The sequence below is a fragment of the Myotis brandtii genome, unplaced genomic scaffold (assembly GCF_000412655.1).
Source record: "Myotis brandtii unplaced genomic scaffold, ASM41265v1 scaffold69, whole genome shotgun sequence".
NCBI classification, from domain to species: Eukaryota; Metazoa; Chordata; class Mammalia; order Chiroptera; family Vespertilionidae; genus Myotis; species Myotis brandtii.
Window position 1 is genome coordinate 1254052 of NW_005370700.1, and position 21376 is coordinate 1275427.

Genomic DNA, 21376 nt, shown 5'->3' on the forward strand with positions numbered 1-21376 from the left:
CGCCCCCTCGCCCCCCGCCGGCCCTCCACACCTCCGCCGCCGTCCCCCACCGCCTCAGTGCACCCCTCCGCCGCTGGCCCGGAGGAAGCTTGGATTTCTTTCTCTGCTGCGCGTATCTAACCCCTACTGCATGTATTTCACCGCAGGCTGAACAAAGCTCAGACTCAATTGTGCTTCCTGCTTGTCAGCCTCTTGCCTCCCAAACGCGTACCATTTCCACTTGATGTCATCAGACAGAAGGGGGTGAAAGAGACTCGGTGACAGATTCAGGTAACCCCCCTCTACCCCCAATAATCTGGGTAGCCGCCTGGGTGTCCCCGGGTCATTTGGGCCAACAGTGCTTTGCACGGGGCCGTTGGGGTGGTTTCTGCATCACACCATTCCATTCCTACCCGTGAGGAGGATGAGTGGGGGCTGCTGGAAAGAAATCGCCAATGACTTCAAACCTTCCTTTTGAAGAAGTCATTGAGGGCAGGCAGGGTGCGTTTGGGGTTGTGTAAATTACACCCGGTTTCTTTGGATGAGAATTTTGATATAATCAATACATAGTTGTATCTGAATGTGGGGTTTGGATATATGCTGGCTTTCTTATCTGTAGTAATATATTTTGGCTTCAGTGGGGCATAGTGTTTGTTGAGAAGGTATCATCCTAAGGCTGATTACAGATTGGACTGGTGCTCAGTTAGAGCACCAGTCAAATGTAGTGACTTTCTTATGAAATGATGTTTCTCCTCCATCCCTTCCTTGTAACAGTGTTTGCAACATCACTCTGCCAGCTGTAAGTTACTGGGAGGTGGAAGGGAAGGCTGTTGGGGGAGCAGAAAGAACAGAAAACAGAGCTTCAGTTAAGTTTCCATTTATAAAGCTGTGAACCATTAGGCTCTCAGTCTGCATTTTATCTTTAGGTTGTTGGTTCTTTTCCAAAAACTCTGGCCTGCTCTTTTCTTTCCAAGGATAGTCCTGTTTTGACGGCAACCTAACCAGATCTGGGGTTATCTTGAAAAAGCTCAATGAAAACGTAACCTTCAGACACAGGACACCTTGGCATTGGCATTTTCTCCTAGAGGGCAGAGTCCCGGCAACCTGCACAAGTCGCAGGGGATCAGAATGGTTATGGACATGGACTCGGGGTTTGTCTTGTAGGAAGGAGGGGTTGCTGAGGACCAAAGGCTACTGGTTACTGGTGTTCTTGCTCTGCAGCAGTGGCAGCAGCACAGTATCTGTGGCAGATTCTCTCTTCACCATTCCTCCCCCCTCCCCCCCAAACCCTTACAAAAATAAAATAACTTGAAAGATTTGTCCTTCACCTCCAGGGTAGTTTTGTCTTGAAAGGTGACTTTAAAAAAATATAGTGACACTGGCATTTATCCTTCTACTGTAAGCATGCAGGAATCACTGGGAGAAGTAGGTGAGTTACCCAGTCCCAGCGGAAACAAAGGCCAAGGCGTTAGAGAGATCAGATTTGTAATGCTGTTAGGATAGAGGTATTTTGACAGTTTTTATGTCAGCAATAATGCAGGGTGTGTGCTGTGTTCCTGCAAGAAGAAAAACCACGTGATGGTGGTAATAGGGAATGTAACAATGCCATAGAAACAAAGGGTGTGGTGGTGTGTTTTTTTAATAGAAAAAATAAACACCTCACACATACAATTCCGTATGAGAAAACAGCTACCTGCACATGTAAATGCACATCCAGGAACAAAGATGAACATTGTACAGTGTTAGGTTTCACTGTGGCTTTAAATTGTGTGCAGTAATAAATCATAATAAAGTGTCACATTGCTGTTCAATTTTTATTTTATTTTTACTTTTTTAGGTGGAGGCTGCCCCGCCCCCAGATGTCTGCAGTGGTGTGTTTAGCTTTAGGTAGGGGCAGCCCTAGAGGTTATTAGACCAACCTTTGCCTCCAGAGCTCTTTCTTCAGCATTCATTTAATTCACTCAGCAGATGTTTATCAAGCACCTAATAGATAAAGGGCCTTGTGATAAGGGCCAAGGAGTGGGAGTGTGGTGTGGTGACATAAAAATGAGCCACCTTCAGGGAGCTTACAGGTTAATAGAGAAGTGATGACCTGATTCTTGTTAAGTTCAATGTAGCTAGTGAGAAAGAGTAAGAGGAGGGGGACTGCTGAGGAGGGGGCATATGACCATTCAGCCTTTACTTGAATGCCTCTTTCATTGGGGCGCTCACTACTTTGTAAGTGACTGGGCCTGTTGTTAGAAGGTGACCTTTTCTTCATGGCCTTTAAACTCTTCAGCTGAATTTCACAAATGGTTAGATTTCACTGCTGTTGAAAAGTCATTCTGTTTTCATTCCTTACTCTTTCAGGGTTTGAATGTGTCCATCCTGTCGGCACCCTCCGCATTTCAAGGTTTTATTCAGTCCCTGCTGCACTTGAATTTTGAAACAAGGTCTGCTTTTCTGAATGATCTGATTTAGAAAACAGAAAGGGGCGGGGGGCGCTTTGCAGGTTCCTCTCTTTTTAAAATGGTAATTTATCAGCAAGATAGGTTAGGTTATTCTGCAGTAACAAATAACCTCCAAATCTCAGTGGCTGAGTACTGAGTCTGGTTTCTTTCCTATGGTGTGTGTCCAGTGTGGTCAGCAGGTAGGTCCTGCTCATTGTAGTCACTCAGGGACCCAAATCAATGGAGGTGTGATCTCGGGTGTGCTTGCAAGATCCCCGCAGCACTGGAAAGGAAGCTAGAGGATCTTGTTTTCATGACATGATCTGACCCAGAAGTGACTTACATTGCCTCTGCCAGGACTAGTGCTGTGATCCCATTTAGCCACAATTCAATATTTCTTGTAATGAAAAGGGAGAACGGGATGTAGGGAGCAGCACTAATAGCTTCCACAAGTGACGTGGCCTAGACAAGTTTATGAAGTGTATCCCTACTGGGCCCAGCTTAGTGCTTTGTAGGTACTGGGCATTACACAAGAATCGAATGAATGAATGAATGAATGAGTGATATGTATCTTAATCTAGTTCTGCCCCAATCTAATATGACTGTACACTGGTCATCAAGTGAAAAAATTGTAATTTTCTCTCTTTCTGCATAGTTATTTATTCTGAATTGCGAGGCCAGGAGATATTTCCAAGGCTGGTTGATTCTAGGAGGTTCGTGCTTAGCATTATGTAACCAAGAGGTGTTACCTACCGACTTTCCCTCCCTTACCATCTGCCACTTGTCTAAGACTTCCTGAGTTTGTTTGGAACAGCTCAGGGTAGAAAAAGTGGCAAAGGGCCGAGCATCAACCACGGGGTGGCCTCATCCAGCAAAGACTAGGGCAACAGATGGGACCTAGAACAGGCAAGGGTGGGTGTAGGGTAGCCTTGTCATACTCTTGTCACTTTGATGTTTAGAAAGAGCAATTTGGATGAGAGCTTTTTTGGTCACAGGACCAATAGGAAACTCAAGAGTTCTGGTGCGTGCGTATTTCCATCAGCAACCAGGGTGACTATGATGGTAAGTTTTAAGGCCTTCCTTGCTGCACTCCCTACAAACAGTTGGGTGAAACAGGCATTGCAAAGAGCTCTGGATCAAGCAGTTGGTGGCTTGTAGAGAGATTTGGCTGTGGGAAGTGCGGGTCACTCAAATATCTTGGTTCATGTTGTGATAAATACATGCATGGATTAGAATTTTTAGGATTTGATGAGTACTTTTAGCAAAAGCATGGAATTGAACAGAATAGTATTGCTTCTGACTCAATCAGCTCGTTGAAGTCATCTCGTAAAGACAGTTCTCCACAGATGGGTGACAGAGTGAGCTGACCGTTAGCCCTCAAGTCACAGTGACTAGAGGACATGAGTCTGAGTAACTAAAGGTTGCACCCAAAAAGCTTCTGAAGTGGGGGATGAGGAGCCAAGAAACCAGTAGGGGAACCAGATATAGCCTTGACCTCCAAGAACCAGTGCAGGGTTGGGCTGAGAGCGAGGACAGACTGAGAGGGAAAATTAAGCCCTGAGGGACTAATCTTGGAATATATTTGGGAAGCTCCAAAACACATTTCTGTATTTTGTTTGGCCTCTGACTTCCCACCACTTTAATTTCCTAACGAAACCGGCCAGGTAGACACTTGTGGAGTGAATATGGTTCCTGGCGCTGCCCGGGGCAAGGTCACAGAGCCTGAAGGGAGGAAGGCGTCGGTTTTCCTGCTCCTTCCCTCATGGCTTCTGGAGCTGCACTGGGTATTTATTCCAGGGGTCGGCCTCAATGATAGAAGTCACAATTTGGATAAAATTGCACTTGTTTTAAAGGATTTTCTACTTCTGCTTGACTTGGTCATTGTCAAATTTAAAGAGGAAGGCCTCAAGTTGTGTATATGCAACTTGCATTTTCTTTGAGGGCTTCTCAGCCTGGGATTTCCTGGCCTGACCCTGTATGGCTGCTTGAGGCTGAGAGGACATTCCTTGTGGATCTGGGGGGCGGGGTTGGGGGTGGTGGAGGGGGGATGGGAGGAGGCTGCTTGTGCTGTGCTGGGAGTGGAGGGGATGAGTGGGAAAAGACTCCTTATTCACCAATTGGTTTGTTAATTCCTGCATAGATTAAACTCATTGCAAGTGATAAAAGTTATGCCTGCATAGATTAAACTCATTCCTGCATGATAAAAGTTATTCTAACATCACAGGGACTTCCTGGGATATCAGACCTTCATGCAAAAAAGGGACCAAAATGACTAGGCCAGATGTGGGGCAAATGCAGATGTGCCACCTTGGGACAAAGTCGGGCGAAGTCGTCAGAATAAAGTGGAATCACAGATGCCCTATTCTGTGCTCTTTTCTCTTTCTGCTCTTCACTACTTTCTGCTCCTCCCATCTTACTCCTACCCACCAGGAAATGTGACTTTTCTGGCTTAGTTCCCATTTATAAGTTCAAATAATCACACTGGATACACTCTTCACTGGACTTCTGTACGAATTGAGAAGATTTTGGTAAAAGCTTTGACAGACAGACACTGTGGAAGTAGGGAGCATTGTTATTATATTGATATTCTGTTTATGAATGGGTTAACTGTCCCTCCCTAGTGACAGTTCCCACCTTTCCCTTAATTTCCACCCCCACTGCCCCATCCTGACTGAGAATCTTGTTTCTCTCTGGGCTGTTACAGTGGGTACCCTCACCTCCTGGCTTCCCACTACCAATTCATATTACAAAATACCCTTACAATGGTATGCTGTTTTAATTGTTTGTTCCCTTGTGTAATAACCTTCAGTGGCTTATGGTTTTTGTTGTTGTTTGTTGGTTGTGGAAGGGGGGAGAAGCTCTTATTCTTTTCTTAAAAGCTATTTCAACCTTGACTTGCTCTGCCTGATTTTAAACCACCCCATTAGCTAGGATGGTTAACCCACTGTTTCTCAAAAACATATTGCATAGCCTCTTTCTTAATTTTGGAACATTCTGTGGCCTATGGTGTCCTCTCCCTATACCCCATCTTTAAAGGTGGATTCCGCTCTTAACTCGTGTGAAAAAGTTAACTCTACCACTTCAGAACTTACCCGTCCTTCACTCCAAAGTTCTTTGGCAAAGTTGCCTCCATCTTTCATTTCATTCAACATTCACTCATTCATTTTACAGAGGGCACTTATATATTGTCTTGTATCATCACCTAAAATTGATGTGTCTTTTCGTTTCTGTTTAATTGCAAAGAACAGAAACCCACTCAAGCTAAAGGGGTATTGAAAAGATGTCTCAGGATGTCTCTTATCATCAAGCCTCACATCACCAGAGCAAGGACTCTTCCAGTCATTGCTGAGTGGGGGGAGAGGTGAGGGTTACACATCCCTCTTTGAGCTGGTAGATGTAGAGACCAGGACCATCAGGATCTCAGTTCCTTTGCAAAATCCTTAAAGATAAAGACTTGATGAGGTTTGACCTTATTTGTATCCCCCACTCCCCCATGTTTGTACAAAGTAAGGGCTCAGTAAATAATCATTCACAATACAGAAATGATTTTGACCTACTGTGATAAAGGAATTATAGATACTTTTGGTCTGTAGATTTAAAGGAACTTTTAAGAGAGACTTATTTTTAAGAGCTTTGCCTACTTGCATTAATAATGATTAAAAATTGAATCAAATTAGAGCTGCCAGGCTACAGCCTGCATACCAATGGTTGGGAGGAGAATGGTCTCTCTGAGGCTCATCGTTCTAACAAAATGAATTATTATTGACAGTCAGTTTTTCAACTTCAATTAGCTGGCTTCTTCTAAAGCAACAACAAAACGAAAACACTCTCTTGGTGACATAAAGCAAGCAGTATTAGAACTTTGCACCCCACCTGGTCACCCCACAATCTCAAGGAGCAGACTGTGCTGTTTGGGTTTGACACTAGTGGGTAACAGTTGCCTAATTAACTTGTGACCACAAGTGCCTTTGTGACAGACATCTGGTTTACCTCACTTCTTTGGAATATCACCCACCTGATAGAAGATCTTTTTTTTAAAATATATTTTTATTGATTTCAGAGAGGAAGGGAGAGGGAGAGAGAGAAACAGCAATGATGAGAGAGAATCATTGATCCATTGCCTCCAGCACGCCCCCTACTGGGGCTCGAGATGGCAACCCGGGCTTGTGCCTTTGACTGGGAATCAAACCTGGGACCCTTTAGTCTGCAGGCCAGGATGCTGTATCCACTGAGCCAAACCTGCCAGGACTAGAAGATCTTCTTTAACACTTGGAATGCTTGATCATTATGGATAGTATTATTATGAAAGAGGGAATGTACTCTATTGCTTGGAGAAAATGGCCAGGAATACATTAACATTAAAATGTTCTCAGCTTGACAAATAGTGAATGGAGCTAAGATAAATGTCCCCAAACAAAGTATTTAGTGTGACATTCTTTTGCAGTTGTATTGCTCTGGGGTAGGTTTGCAAATTGCTTCTTTACAGGTTAATATGAAATTAAAAGTGGTTGGAGAGCACTAGATAGAGCTCTGTACTTTGTTGAGAGAATTTACCCCTTTGTTGCCTGAGACATAAGGATTACTGTCATTTCATGTGGTACCAGCTAATTCAATCATGCAGGTAGAAAGCCATTTTTAACTGTGGTAAGTATCTGTCGATCCATTACTGCTCCACACGGATGCTTCAGAATACATCTATTCACATGTGGGGGTGGATAAAATAGCATTGGAAACACTGAACATCAGTGACTTAGGTATACAATTGTTTTTATTAAATTTACTTAAATATTGAGTGCTCACTGTTTGCCAGGCATAATTCTGCACAATTCTAACTAAAATACCTGCCTTGCTGTAACTTAACATGTGAACTTAACTCATAATTAATTTGATTTTCTGCTTTTTAGTCAATGGCAAAGGTAAAAGGGCAGAGAATAAAAGAAATGAATCTGATACTTTTCTCTCTCAATTCTTGATTCCCTTGCCATATATGCCCACATTACTTGATTCGAATTCAGTTGAGTACTTAAAAAGATGCTGATTTTTACAGAGAGGAAGGGAGAGAGAGAGAGAGAGAAAAAAATTTTTTTTGTCCTATTTGTTTATGCATTCATTAGTTGATTCTTGTATGTGCCCTGACTGAGGATTGAACCTGCAGGGGATTAAACCTGAAACCTTGGTGTATTGGGACGATGCTCTAACCCAGTGGTTCTCAACCTGTGGGTCGCGGCCCCTTTGGCGGTCAAACGACCCTTTCACAGGGGTCACCTAAGACCATCCTGCATATCAGATATTTACATTACAATTCATAACAGTAGCAACATTACAGTTATGAAGTAGCAACGAAAACAATTTTATGGTTGAGTCACAACATGAGGAACTGTATTTAAAGGGCCAGAAGGTTGAGAACCACTGCAACTGAACTGCCAGGCCAGGGCTTCTAAAAACATTTTCAAGTGAGAGGAGTTTGGGTTCAAATGTGAGCTCTGCCATAATGACCTTGAGTGAATATGGTCTGACTGAACCTTTGTTTCTTCATCTGTAAAATGGGAGACAATCAACCTCGTTGAGTTATTTAAGAGTGAGATCATTCATATAAAGCGTTGCCTTATACATCACAAGTGCTACATAAATGGAAATGTGATTGAAGTCCATTTTATTCAGCGTCTACCATCCAGTCATTGTGCTGGAAACAGTCTTGGTCCGGAAGAAGCTCTTAAACTAGCCATGGAGATAAATAGCCACATCCAAATAACTACAGCCTTTGGCATTTATGAGGAATTTCTTTTGTGTCATTGTCATGAGAGCCTTTGTAAAGCTTTATTTAAATGGCCCAGAGTTGAAAATGATAGGCCATCTCAGGAGGAAGCCAGAGAGAGCTGGTTCTGAGATAGCCCACAGCCAAAGGACACCACCTTTTTTCTCCTGTGGCTTCACTCCTCCCTAGCAAAACAAGGACCTCCTGCAAGGGACCTCCCTTTCCTAGGGTCTGGACTCAGTTTGTGCAGGACTAAGAGGATATCTGGGTGGAGAGACTTTACATTTTATTTTATTTATTTATTTTAAAGTACTTGGGACATTTTAATGAACTCCCCTCCATGTAGCTTCAAGCTACCAGGACACAGGCCCCACCAACACCCTTAATCTTCTCCTTGGCTCTTCTGCTGAAGAACTTGGCCTTCACAATGACAGGCTGCTTTGGGAGCTTTCCCTTCCCCAGAACTTTGTAGTAGCCCGATCACACCACATCCATGATGGGAGCAACTCCAGTCTTGCTTTTGGCAACATTCACCCGTGTCTGCTCACTGACCAGGGTCCACAGTTTATCAAGGTTGACAGTTGGGCAGAAGCTCTGGCTCCTCTTCAAGTGGTAATGCCTCATACCAACTTTCCCAAAGTAACCTGGGTGATATTTGTCGAAGTTGATCCTGTGATGATGCAGGCCGCCAGCATTCCCGCGGCCCCCCGGGTGCTTCCTGTGTTTGCCGATGCGGCCGTGGCCGTGGCTCACGTGGCCCCAAAGTTTTCGGGTCTCCCTCAGTCTGGATGGCATGTCGGTGGCCGAGTTGCAAGAGTGAGACTTTACATTTTAAAACCAGAACAATCCCAGAAGACCTAGGGTAGTTTGCTCACTCTACTTAGGGGTCCTGTCCTTGTCCTGTGGTTGCTCGGAATCCTGAGTCAGGCTATGTGGATGTTATACATCGTTAGACATAACAGCCACCCTCCGAGAAGGGGCAGGAGAGAACGGGCAGGATAGACAGGTGGAGGCAGTGTGGCTTTGTCAGTCCCCTAATTTATGAATCTGCTTTTTGAGTTCACAGGCTGACGCTCTATCCACTGAGCCAAACCGGTTAGGGCTGAATCTGCTTTTTGGAATGGGATTATTATTTTAAGGAAGGTAGCTGTTTAATAAAGGCAAGAAAGCTAGACAATACAAGTTAAATGTAAAGTTAATGGGATCTTTAAGAAATTACACTTCAACAGTGGTATATGTTGTGCTTGGTAGGGTTGTGTGGCACAGGACTTGGTACACTGCAGGCACTTGTTGAAGGAATGGTGTAATCAATTCTTCAGAAATAACTTGGAGAGCGGGGTTTTAGTTCCGCCTGGGTTGCTGCTTGTAGGATTTCAGTCTGGGCCCTTTGGGAGCTAATTTGAAAATGCATGAACCTAGTTCTGCTCTGGGTTCCTTGGTGCACTGATGTCTGGAGTGTATTTATGTGTGAGCCTATGCTCTTCTTGACTATTTTTTTTTCTTCTTGGTGGAACCACAGGATGCTAGCAGACAAGTTGCTTTTTCCTTTTGCAGCTAGGATGCTTCTGGAATGTGCCCATGTTATGAACATGAGCGTAGTGTGGACTGTGATGGGGGTGCTTGTGAGCACAGTGCCCAGAGCTTTCCTCCCAGAGAGACGGGAGAGATTTCTTAGTGAGTCTGTTCATGCCATGAGGGGCTGGGAAGCGAACCAGGCCTGTGCCGTATTACTGAGTGGAGATGGTTGAAGCCCTGACTCCAATTTGCTGGTATTCCTTCTCTGAATCTCTAATTCGTGAGATTGATGGTGTGTGGGTTGTTTTGAACTAATGACAATTTTAGCTTCAGGCTCAAAAAAACTTCTGCCCTCCCCTTTTACTACCTAGAAGAACTTGAATTAGGACCTTGGCCATAGTAAGAGATTACTTTTTGACCCACCTATGTGGCAGGCAACTTTTATTTACTAAACATCTGCTCTGATCATCCTGCAATGAGCTTTTGAAGCCTCCCCAAAGTGCATGACCTCATCCCTAGCTGAGGATGTCTTACAGACCTTTCTGCCTCTTTCTGCCTCTGAACCTCTCGTGGGTGGGGGGTGGGGGAGTGTCTCTGACTTTCTGTTTTTGGTTATTTCCTCTTGCTAATCTTGTCTCATGTCTATTTGATTATTAGACCGTCCAGAAGAACCTGGAGGGCAGAGAAAAGTTTATTCCACCCCCTCAATGGCAATAGATAACACCCTTAGATAAGCCACCATTTTTCTAGTGTTTAGCTGATGTCTCAAACAATAACCCTTTGTGTTGTTTCTTCTTTGGAAGTGTAACTGGTTATCTGGAGGTGTTAGGTTGGTGCGGGCTGGACCTGCAGCCTATTTGCCAGCAACAGTCATGAGCTGCCTGGTTGCCAGTTCTGTGAATCCCATCCACAGAGCACCTGAAGGCAATTGCTAGACATCTACGTCACCCCTTCCGTCAGATTTCCCTGTAATCGTTATGTCTGCCAAGATATATTCATTTATGTTCCCAATAAGCCAGAATTCTTCATGGTCTATTACTTCGTCTAAGAAAAAGGGGAATCTTTTAGGCAAACAGAATTCATTTAATAAATCACCTTTATTTCTGTACACAAAATGAAAAACATCAATTCAAAGAATTAGTGTTTCTTTGCAGTCAGTAGTTCACTTATTTTTTCCAACATTGGAATCAGGTCTATCAGAAATTAATCCTTCACACACCTTGGATTTATGACAAAGTAATAAATAAAGTATTTGAGAATTGCATCCCTTGGTGGTCATACTTCCCAGTAAGAAGCTCATTTACAGAAAAATGTCTTCACTAAGAAGTTAAAAAGAACATGTCGGGTTTTACCCCAGACTTATTTCACCTTATTTGTGGAACCTGTCTGTAGATGCAGCAAACCCTCTCTTTAACATGCTCCTTAGAATAACTTTTAGAATTCCTTGTAAATTAGAAGGGCTGTAACAATCAGTTGGGAAGTCTAAGCAGGATTCAGCCTGGTTCTAGTTGCCTCAGCTTTCATCTAATTCCTCACCTCTGACTTATTGCAAAGGGCAGGACCATTAGATTCTGTTACTGCTTTCGGTACAGGTGAATGGGGTTTCACTTAGACTAAAATCTTAGAAATAAATGACTGGTGGACTGCAAGCTGGAATTCTTGCCCCACCATAGGAGGAAGCGATTCTGAACATGCTGGCTCCCCTCTTGGTTCTGCAGTCCACTTCCCTCATTTTAACTTCTCCTTTGAGATTCTGACTTGTAAAGAAACAAATTTCTTCCTTTTATGAGGCTTTTTAGTACTAGATGACTGGTGTGTTCAATATAATCTATAGTACTTAACAGCTCAATACACTTTGTTTTCCCAAAGCTGATCACAGTTAAAATAAGACAAGTAGAAAGAGAGTGAGAGAGAGAGAGAGACAACAGTTTGAGGGAGGAAGAGTAAGTAAAGAGACTAAGAAGGGTAAATATTTGTGTAGGAATATGGCAATTTTATTTTTTTAAAATATATTTTATTGATTTTTTACAGAGAGGAGGGGAGAGGGCTAGAGAGTTAGAAACATCGATGAGAGAGAAACATCGATCAGCTGCCTCTTGCACGCCCCCTACTGGGGATGTGCCCGCAACCAAGGTACATGCCCTTGAACGGAATCGAACCTGGGACCCTTGAGTCCGCAGGCTGACGCTCTATCCGCTGAGCCAAACCGGTTAGGGCAGAATATGGCAATTTTAAAATTCAATTTTAGCTTCAAAATCAAGAACAACTGTTATTTTACACTGTGATGTTGGCTCTGGAATTAAAAACATCTTGCCCAAAGCAAATTGCAATTGTTCTTAATGTTCTACAAAATGACATGGAAGTTGATCAGATATTTTCTTTCCCAAACTATGTTAGATTCCACAATTTATAATAATTTTGGGGTTGGGGGACCTAACTGTAGTACAAGGATAATAGTATTTAGATATTATATGCTTTAAGTATAGTGCTAAGTACTTTAAGCCTGTTATCTGGGAGGTAGCTGAGCCTAGAAACTTAGGTGAGTTTATGCCAGAGCCGGGATATGCTGGAGTCCAGGCAGTCCATGCTCTTAACCTCATCCTGGGACCCACATTCACCACTGGGATTAAGAATTGGAAGAGGTGAAAACTTAAACAGGTTCAATGTAACATAATTTAAGAGGTTTGACTTCTAAACTGTCCTGTCTTTGGGAAGATGGATGGTTTTGGTGAACCACCAAATCGATTTGATGTGATTTTGAGGCCATGTTGTTTGAGAGAGTTGGTGATGGAATTTGCAGTGAGATTTCTGGTTATTACCTGAGCTTTGCCCTATGCTAACAAGTGTCTGCAAAGTGTGGTGGTGTGAAATGTTTCTGGAGGGACCACTCTGCAGAATGTAGGTGTGAGAGATTCTATCAGCTGCTAGGAGCTGAAAACATTCGTGAATACAGCATTAAAACATGTTTCAACAAAAATCCCCTCCTATCCCAGTTACTATTTTCTCCCATATCAGAAAGTGGAATAAATCATATCCTTTCATATTGTCTTTGCTTTGTTCATGCAGTTCCCTTTCCCTGGGTCACACCCTCACAATACCACCCCCCCCCAAACACACACACACACACACACACACACACACACACACACAAAACCCCAAATCACAACCCCCACAACATCTTCATGGAAGTTATAACTATATTCATCAAGATTTCCCTCTCATTTCACTTGCCCTATGGGTCCTCCCCCAACCCTCTCAGACAGAATTAACTTTCCTTCCATTTGTTCTTTTTAATCCCACGTAAGCCTGTGTATGATAATTCTAAATATGGTTGCGCCCCTGCTCCATTGTGAATTCTTTGTCCTTAGGGACCTTGTTTTGTTTAGGAGTTTGGATGAATGAACAGAAGCAAATGAATAAACAAACTATTGATAATGTGGATTTGTTGGGATTAATTTGAGTGTATGTTAGTGGAAAATAGTGGTAGACCTGAGCATTGTTGTGCGATTGTGGCAACTAGCTAGATGCTTACCAAATTTCAACATTATTGACATCTGGGGCCAGATAATTTTGTTGTTGTAGGGAAACTGTCCTGCCCACTGTGGGATATAGCATCTCTGGACTTACTCTACCCACCAGATGCAAGCAAAGATATCTCCAGACATTGCCAAATGTCCCCAGGAGTCAAAATGACCCCTAGTTGACAACCACTGTACAGACTATTTTCTGCATCTAGATGGGCCACAGGACTGCTTCTGACGGACAGGATAGGATGTATGTAAAGATGAGAGGCAGTTAGGAATGGGGTGCCTTTTCCACACTTGCTCTCTTTCTGGTCTGCTGGCCAGCTGCAGGGGTGAATGCTGAAGTCCTAGGGTATGATGGAGCCACAAGGTGGAAGGAACCTGGGTCCTGAATGACGGTGTGGAGCAGAGCCTCCCTTACAAAGCTGCTCTGGAATGCAGTGTTAAGAAGAGATTAAGGCAAACCATTATTGCCTTACTCCAATGAGATTTTGGGGTGTTTATTTTGGCAGTCAGTCTATCTTGCCTAACCTCTCACACTTGGAATGAAGATACCTTGCTGAAGCAGCCATGTTTGTATTCCAACTAGTGAATGAAAACAGAGATTTCAACCTTGGAAAAAGAGACAGATTTTTTGTTCTTGTGTAGCATCAGTCTTATTACCATAATTCTTATAATTTCTATTTTTATCAGAAAATGAGATGATGATACATGTGAATTTGTTATTCTGCCACTCTAATCATTATGACATATCAGTAATGAACTATAAGTAATTTTAGTAAAAAATAATAAAGCATCAAGTGTCCTAGAAGTTTTCATTTTACTATGTGTGAATTTGTACCTGCAATGCAAGTTCAAGTTGAGATATTTGTGGCAATTTATGTCTGTGTTCTAAAAATTTTGAGGGAAAATGACAGATGTTGGTACCATCCAGTTACAGCTGTTTCCCACATCACTATTAAATCACTGTATGATGTGATGGCCTTTGAAATGGACTCATACATGCTTAGTGTTACTGAATGCTGTGGATTAGTGTCCTTTAAAAAGCTCAACTTAAAACCTTGCTTATCAGACTCAATTCAGTGCATAGTTCTAGATTTCTTTTGCAGCAATTAATTGCATTTGTGGTGTGTCTATGCAGAGCCACTGACCAAAATGGGTAAGTCATTGGGCTTCATTTGGCACCCATCTGGATGGCAACAGTGGGGTTGTTTATGGCAAACAATGGCTGTTTGTGGGCCAGCCCTCAGTGGCTAAAAGCTTTGTGTTTGATTCAGTGGTCTTGCAGCCTGCTCTGTTTTCACAGCATTCAATCACTTGTACAAAGAGCCACCCCCAGTGAATCCCATCCTACCTGTCAGTCAAAGGATCCCTGTCAGGGAATAGAGCAAATCTGACTTGACGATTGTAAGATGGTGAAGTCTCTCTAGTAAAAATCTGGCTAGGCATCTGAGCTGTCAAATATCTGGTTCCTGTTTGTTTGTTTTTTCCCTCCCCATAGAAAACATTTTCACAATGATAATAGGACTAACGAACACGCATGGCACTAATTGTGTGCCAGGCTCTAAGTGTTTTGCATATAGTATGTGCATAATTCTCACAGTCTTATTAATATCTCTACTTTAGTTTATTTATAAGAAATTGAAGCACAGGGAGACTAACTGACTTACCCAAGGTCACAAAGAGAGTGTCAGAGCTGAGATTAGAACCCAGCCTGAATGGCTTGAGAGTTTGTGCTAGAAGCCACTGTGGTATGCTACCTCAGATTTTTCCTTCTGTTAAGGAGACTCCCTTTCTCTGAGATGTCCTGTATTTTGATGACTTTAAGTAGCTAATATCTGTTTATGATGATTAAACAAAGTTATTAATATTATTACATGGGCTTATTTCTTTTGCATGGGTCGAACATAATTTTCCGAAGTAGCTATCAGCTGATACTCTTATGTCTTCCATAACTCTTGGCATAATGCCTCCTCATAAGAAAGTGCTAACTGCCCTAACTGGTTTGGCTCAGTGGATAGAGCATTAGCCTGCGGACTGAAGGGACTCAGGTTCGATTCCGGTCAAGGGCATGTACCTTGGTTGCGAGCACATCCCCAGTGGGGGGTATGCAGGAGGCAGCTGATCGATGTTTCTCTCTCATCGATGTTTCTAACTCTCTATCCCTCTCCCTTCCTTTCTGTAAAAAATCATGTAAAAAAAAAGACTATTCTTAAAAAAGAAAAAGAAAAAGAAAGGTTATTTTCATACAGAGATGCTCAAAAAGACCATTCTTAAAAAAGAAAAAGAAAGGTTATTTTCATACAGAGATGCTCCTTTAGAAGGTTACCCCTGTAGGAGTAGGAATACAGGTACACAAGGAACTCAAATGCCAGGTGGTTCTGGATGAAGTGCTATTGGAGTTTAGAGAGGGAAAGATTACTCCTTGCTCGAGGTTTCAGAATGGCTGGATAAAAGAGGTAGCATTTGATGATGTCCTTGAAGGGTAGGCAGTAATCTGGACATGTGGGCAAGTGGAGTGGCGTTCCTGCAGTACCAAGGTGGTAGGGGCGGGTGGATCATGTCTTCTGGACAACAAATAATGCACTATGACTGGGCCATAGAGCTGTGAGCCAGACTAATAGGAAAAAGATAAGAAATGTTGGTGGGAACAGGGGTTTTGGATTTGTTTGGCAGGATGCCATTGGTGGTTTGGGGGATGGGAAGGATGTGGGTATGAAGCTGTATATTCTGAAACTTAATTTGGCAGCAGGCGATATGGATTGGAGCAGGAAAGGTCAAAGGTGGGAAGACCAGCCCAGGTCCGGAGAAGATACGGTGAAGACCTGGACCCCAGGGGAGGGTGACAGGAATGGAAAGGATGTGTGAATAAAAGACACATTTTAGAGACAAAATTAGCAGAATTTTAGAGACTGATTAAATGAGAGGTGGGAGGTAAACAGGTTTTCAAGTCTGAAGTACTGGATGGATAATGGTAACACATATAAAATTGCATCGAAAAGGCCAGATTTCAGAGAAATCAAAAGTTCAGTTTGGAAATGGCATTTAGTAGATGGATCAGAGCTGTGCCTTTAAGAGTAATCCCATCCAGATGGTCATTATGAGTCTGAGGTTGAACCACATTGCCAAGTAGGGGAGAGAGCCTCTAGGGAGCTGGCTGTGGAAGGACATAGGCCTAAAGAAAAAAGTCTAATTTCTGGAGCAGAGGACATGCGTTTATTGAAAACTAGGAGTGATATGTGACTTCATGTTTTGGTGTGGCTTAGTGTATATTTATTATCCCCAACTTAGTTATGATTTTTCCTAGATTTAAAATATTTAAAAATGTTTTACAGACCATGTGTGAAGAATGTTCCATTCCGAACCTTGCCTGGGATATTGGGAATCTGGTTGGAAGACCCTCTGCTCATCTGGTCTGTCTGCTAACTCATCAGCCCCAGCTGTGCTGCAGGCAAGCCTGCCTTCCCCTTCTTGCCTCCTTTAGGATACTTGCCTTCTCGTTCTTCCTCTGTCCTTCTGTTCAAATCCTAACTCTTCCGTTAATACCCTACTCACATCCTATCTGAATCCTAGATGATTGCAGCTGACAATGACCTAGGCTGCCTCCTACATCTCACAGATCTTAGTGTATGTCCTGGGGATGGCCAGCTGCTGACCTGTGGTAGATGTGTGTCCTTTGAGGGCTGTGCCTGCCCTATACATCTTTTTTTTTAAAAATATATTTTTATTGATTTCAGAGAGGAAGGGAGAGGGAGAGAGAGAGAAACATCAATGATGAGAGAGAATCATTGATCAGCTGCTTCCTGCACACCCCCTACTGAGGATCAAGCCCACAACTTGGGCACGTGCCCCTGGCTGGAATCGAACCTTGGACCTTTCAGTCTGCAGGCTGACACTCTATCCACTGAGCCAAACTAGCTGGGGCCTCTATGCATCTTTGCATTTCAGGTACCTGATATATATATATATATTTTTTTTTCCAGTAAATGTTGTCATGAATTGTTATATCTCTAACTAGTACTTTTTAAAAAATATTGCGTTTTATTCAGAATGTTGAGATATATCTTTTAAATTCTTTAAAAAAAATCTTTATTGTTGAAAGTATTAATTGCATTTTATTCAGAATGTTGAGATATATCTTTTAAATTCTTTAAAAAAAAATCTTTATTGTTGAAAGTATTACATAGGTCCTTCGTTTCCCTTCATTAATCTCTTCCAGCCCGCTCCCATCTTCCCTTGCACCCAGGCCCTCATCACCCCATTGTCCATGTCCATGGGTTATGCATACAAGTGCATTGGTTGATCTCTTCCCATCCACCCTCTCCTTTCTTCCCTCTGAGGTTCATGCTTCAGTCTGTTCATGCTTCTATGACTGTAACTAGTTCTTAATCTCTGTAGAGACTACAGTGATCTTCCACTTTTTTAATATTCCCCCACACTATTTGGGCTGTGGTATCTTCATGTTACTGGTTGGTTAAGGACTAGGAACTTTTCTTTTCTCTTGGGGAAGCCCAACATCTTGGTAGTGGATTCTTGTACCTTCAGTGAGTTAGAAGTATAATATATTGGTTACCACCATTGGCTTAGCTTATATTTGTCTACTATTCAAAAGACATATTGGCTATCTTGATTGAGTCTTCTCTTCAGGCAGTTAATGCTCTGAGACGGTGGCAGCAATGGGATTGGATTAGGGCAAATTACCCTGAGTTTTACCTTTGGTTTTATGTAAGATGTTGGGGGTAGGTTTGCAGGAACCAAAATATACTCAGAGACCAAATGGGTAACACGGTGGTAGAAGCTAAAAATTAGTTTTAATATTCTAAAATTAATCAGACAAAATTCACGTAATATGGTACGTGGGATGGTTGTGAACCAACAGAATGAAACTGCTTATTAAGGTAGATTTGGAAAATACATGAGTGCAATGGCTCTAATTTTCCTTTCATGAGATTTGTTTACTAATATGATCTCATTTCTGTCAGCCTCAAAAAGCCTCTAGTAATTAGTACCAACTAGTTAGAATCTGATACCAAGCATGCTGTTCTGTTCCATTTTCTCAGAGAACAAATCCACTTTCTTTGGGTTTTGGAGAAAGAACTCTTATGCCTTCAGAGAATGTGTGGACTGATGTTCATAAATGACTTTTAAATATCTATCTATATCTATATCTATATATATCTATATATATCTCTATCTATCTATATCTATCTATCTATCTATATATAGATTGATTTCAGAGAGGAAGGGAGAAGGAAAGAGAGATAGAAATATAAATGATGAGAGAGAATCATTGATCGACTGCCTTCTGCAATGCCCCACCTAGGGATCAAGCCCGCAACCCAGGCATGTGCCATGACCAGGAATTGAACTGTGACCTCCTGATTCATAGGTCAATGCTCAACTACTGATCCACGCCTGAGTAAAATTTTAAATATTGAATATCTTTGAATTGAGTTTATAAGTTGAAGAGATAATTGCTGATATGGACTTGGCAGTAACTAAATCCAGAGCATTTGTGAAGCTCTAAGTTACCCAATTCAATTCTCAGAATAATTTAAGAGTAAGTTCTGTTTTTGTCCCCAGTTTTTGGATGAGAAAACTGAGGCACAGAGAAGTTTAGGAACTTGCTCAAGATTATGCTGCCAAGGGCAAACCCGATAGAAATCCCAAATCTGATCAGTGGTAGCATTGGTATGTCAGTCCATTACAATACAGCGGATTTTCTTTTTCTTTTTCTTTTTTTTTATCCTCACCCGAGGATGTGTTTATTAATTTTTAGAGAGAGGAACCGGGGGTGGGGGTGGTGGTGGTAGGAGAAACATTGATGTGAGAGAGAAGTATCAATCTGTTGCCTCCAATACACGCTCTAACAGAAGATCGAACCTACAACCTAGGTATGTACCCTGAACAGGAATCAAATCCTTGCACTGCAATCAGCTAAGCCACTTAGCTGAGCCCGCTGAGCTACAGTGGGTTTTCAGACTTTGCAGAAGTAGTTACTGTAGCAGGAGAAGAGGGAGAAAAGGGAGAAGAAGAAGAAGAGGAAGAGGAAGAGGAAGAGGAGGAGGAGGAGGAGGAGGAGGAGGAGGAATAATCAGAAACAAAATATACTAACAATAAATGAGGGGGAGGAGGAGGAGGATGAGCTATCAGAAATAAAATATACTAGCAATAAATGTCTCCAGTCATTAATTTCTGGATATAAAGATGAACATGATATTAAAAATGAAATAATAAAAATATTAGCATTTTAATTTCATTTTCTCTGTGCTATATTCATGGTAGAGTTGTGAGTAATTATCTTCTTATGGCTGTGTTGTTTCCACACCAAAATTTCATCTGGAAATTGTAGTGCAACAAATAGCTGCTGAAATCATGATGGCAGTGATTATGTCCATGACATAATTGTGCAAGTACAGAATGATGAGGTTATTCTGAGGGAAGTTGCTTTAGTAGAATGGTGAATGCTTTCAAATGTAGGACAAGCCAGAAAGGAAGAAGGCCTAATTATGGGTTTGTAATATATAATGGAAATGGATGAGTTTTCAGGACTGTTTTAAAGATTAAAAATTAGACAGCTCAGAGTTCATTCAGAGTTTTTAACCAAACCATTAGTGATATTTTCAGCGCTGGTAGTAAGTGTTCTGTTTTTTTTTTTTTAAATTATGTTTTTATTGATTTTTAGAGAGGGAAGAAGAGGGATAGAGAGATAGAAACATTGATTAGAAAGGAACATCATTGATTGGCTGCCTGCTGCACGCCTCCCACCAGGGATGGAGCCCACAACCTGGGCATGTGCTCTGACTAGGAATCAAACTGGTGACCTCTTGGTTTCTGGGTGGACACTCAACCGCTGAGCCACACTGGCCGGGGCAACTGGTAGTAAGCTTTTAAAAAACATTGTTAATCTCTAGCCTGTTCTGTGAAGTCTCCATTTCCAGTGTTGGGAGTGACTCACATCACCAGGTTTGCTGCCTTCTCTACTTCAGGGTCCCTCTCTGGAGTCTTCTTCTCAAGAGGTTTTAGCTTTTGCCATGAACAAATCTAGGTATTGGGAGCTTACCATGACCCAAGTAAATTGTTTCCATTTTAAAGTTGGGAAAACCTTGAGACTGAATGTGAGGTAGGATTCTACAGTTCACAGGTGGGTAGAACATGCCAGGCTGCTCACCCCGGTCATGCTCGGGAATCAGTCTATGCCCACCTGAGCCCTTCCTTCTGGTAGTATGTTAGCAGCACACCACAGGACACCAATGTGACCTCACCCTGGGGGCCTGCAGTGTTCATGGTTTCACCATTAGAGATTCATTCCTTGTGGGGTGAAAACAGCAGGAATTGTGGTCACTTGGTAGGCTGAGGGCTGTGTCCCTACTCTGTGACTTATTTATCAGCCTTCTGATTGTGAGTAAATGACCTCATTTAAGATGGGACCAGCAATACCTATCTTGGGAGGTCACAGTGAAGGTTAATAATGGTCACGGTTGTGTGTGGAGCCCTTACAAGGTGTCAGGTGCTTTTTAAAATATTATGTATATCTTAGTTCATTAAATTCTAGAAGGCTAGCTAATCATTTGAGTCTGGTATGTACCAGCCCCTTCGGGGAGCAAGTGCAGAAAGAGCGGGAGTATAAAAAAGCAGAGCACAGCCCTGACCGACTTGGCTCAGTGGATAGAGCGTCGGCCTGCGGACTCAAGGGTTGCAGGTTCGGTTCCGGTCAAGGGCATGTACCTTGGTTGCGGGCACATACCCAGTGGGGAGTGTGCAGGAAGCAGCTGATCGATGTTTCTCTCTCATCGATGTTTCTGACTCTCTATCCCTCTCTCGTTCTCTCTGTAAAAAATCAATAAAATATTTATATATGTAAAAAAAAAAAAAAAAAGGCAGAGCACAGGTTGTAACATTACGTAGGCACTGCTGAGACTTGGGGAAGGATGTTGGCAGGGACTCCAGAGGTGGTAGGAGGAGTAAGGTCAGCATCAAAAACAGAGCAGGAGGTGTGGACACAGGAAGACACAGGCACTCACTGTAATCTGGACCGTTTGCCTGGGATGGGCCAGTCCCTCACCTGGCTTCATTTTTCTTATTTTGGATTGAAGAAGTGAGGTCTATAAACACACTGGTAGGAAAATAGGACATTGATCCTTTTTCTTTCTTGGTTAACCTTAAAGATCTCT

General features: G+C 42.5%; 1 protein-coding gene and 1 pseudogene across 3 annotated transcripts in view; one reads left to right on the forward strand and one right to left on the reverse strand.

Annotated features, from left to right (window-relative positions):
- Positions 1–156: 156 nt before the first annotated feature.
- The window catches only part of RNF152 (ring finger protein 152), a 70647-nt gene continuing 49427 nt past the window's right edge, over positions 157–21376 (forward strand). Inside the window, exons 1-2 of one of the 3 annotated variants that reach the window (XM_005881797.2) lie at positions 157–270; positions 2329–2411. The gene's annotated coding sequence lies outside the window, so the exon portion shown is untranslated. Of the gene's footprint in view, positions 271–2328; positions 2412–16537; positions 16616–21376 lie in introns of all 3 variants that reach the window. The other 2 variants (XM_005881795.2, XM_005881794.2) reach the window with 2 other exon arrangements.
- Positions 8466–8995, reverse strand: LOC102245291 (annotated as a pseudogene).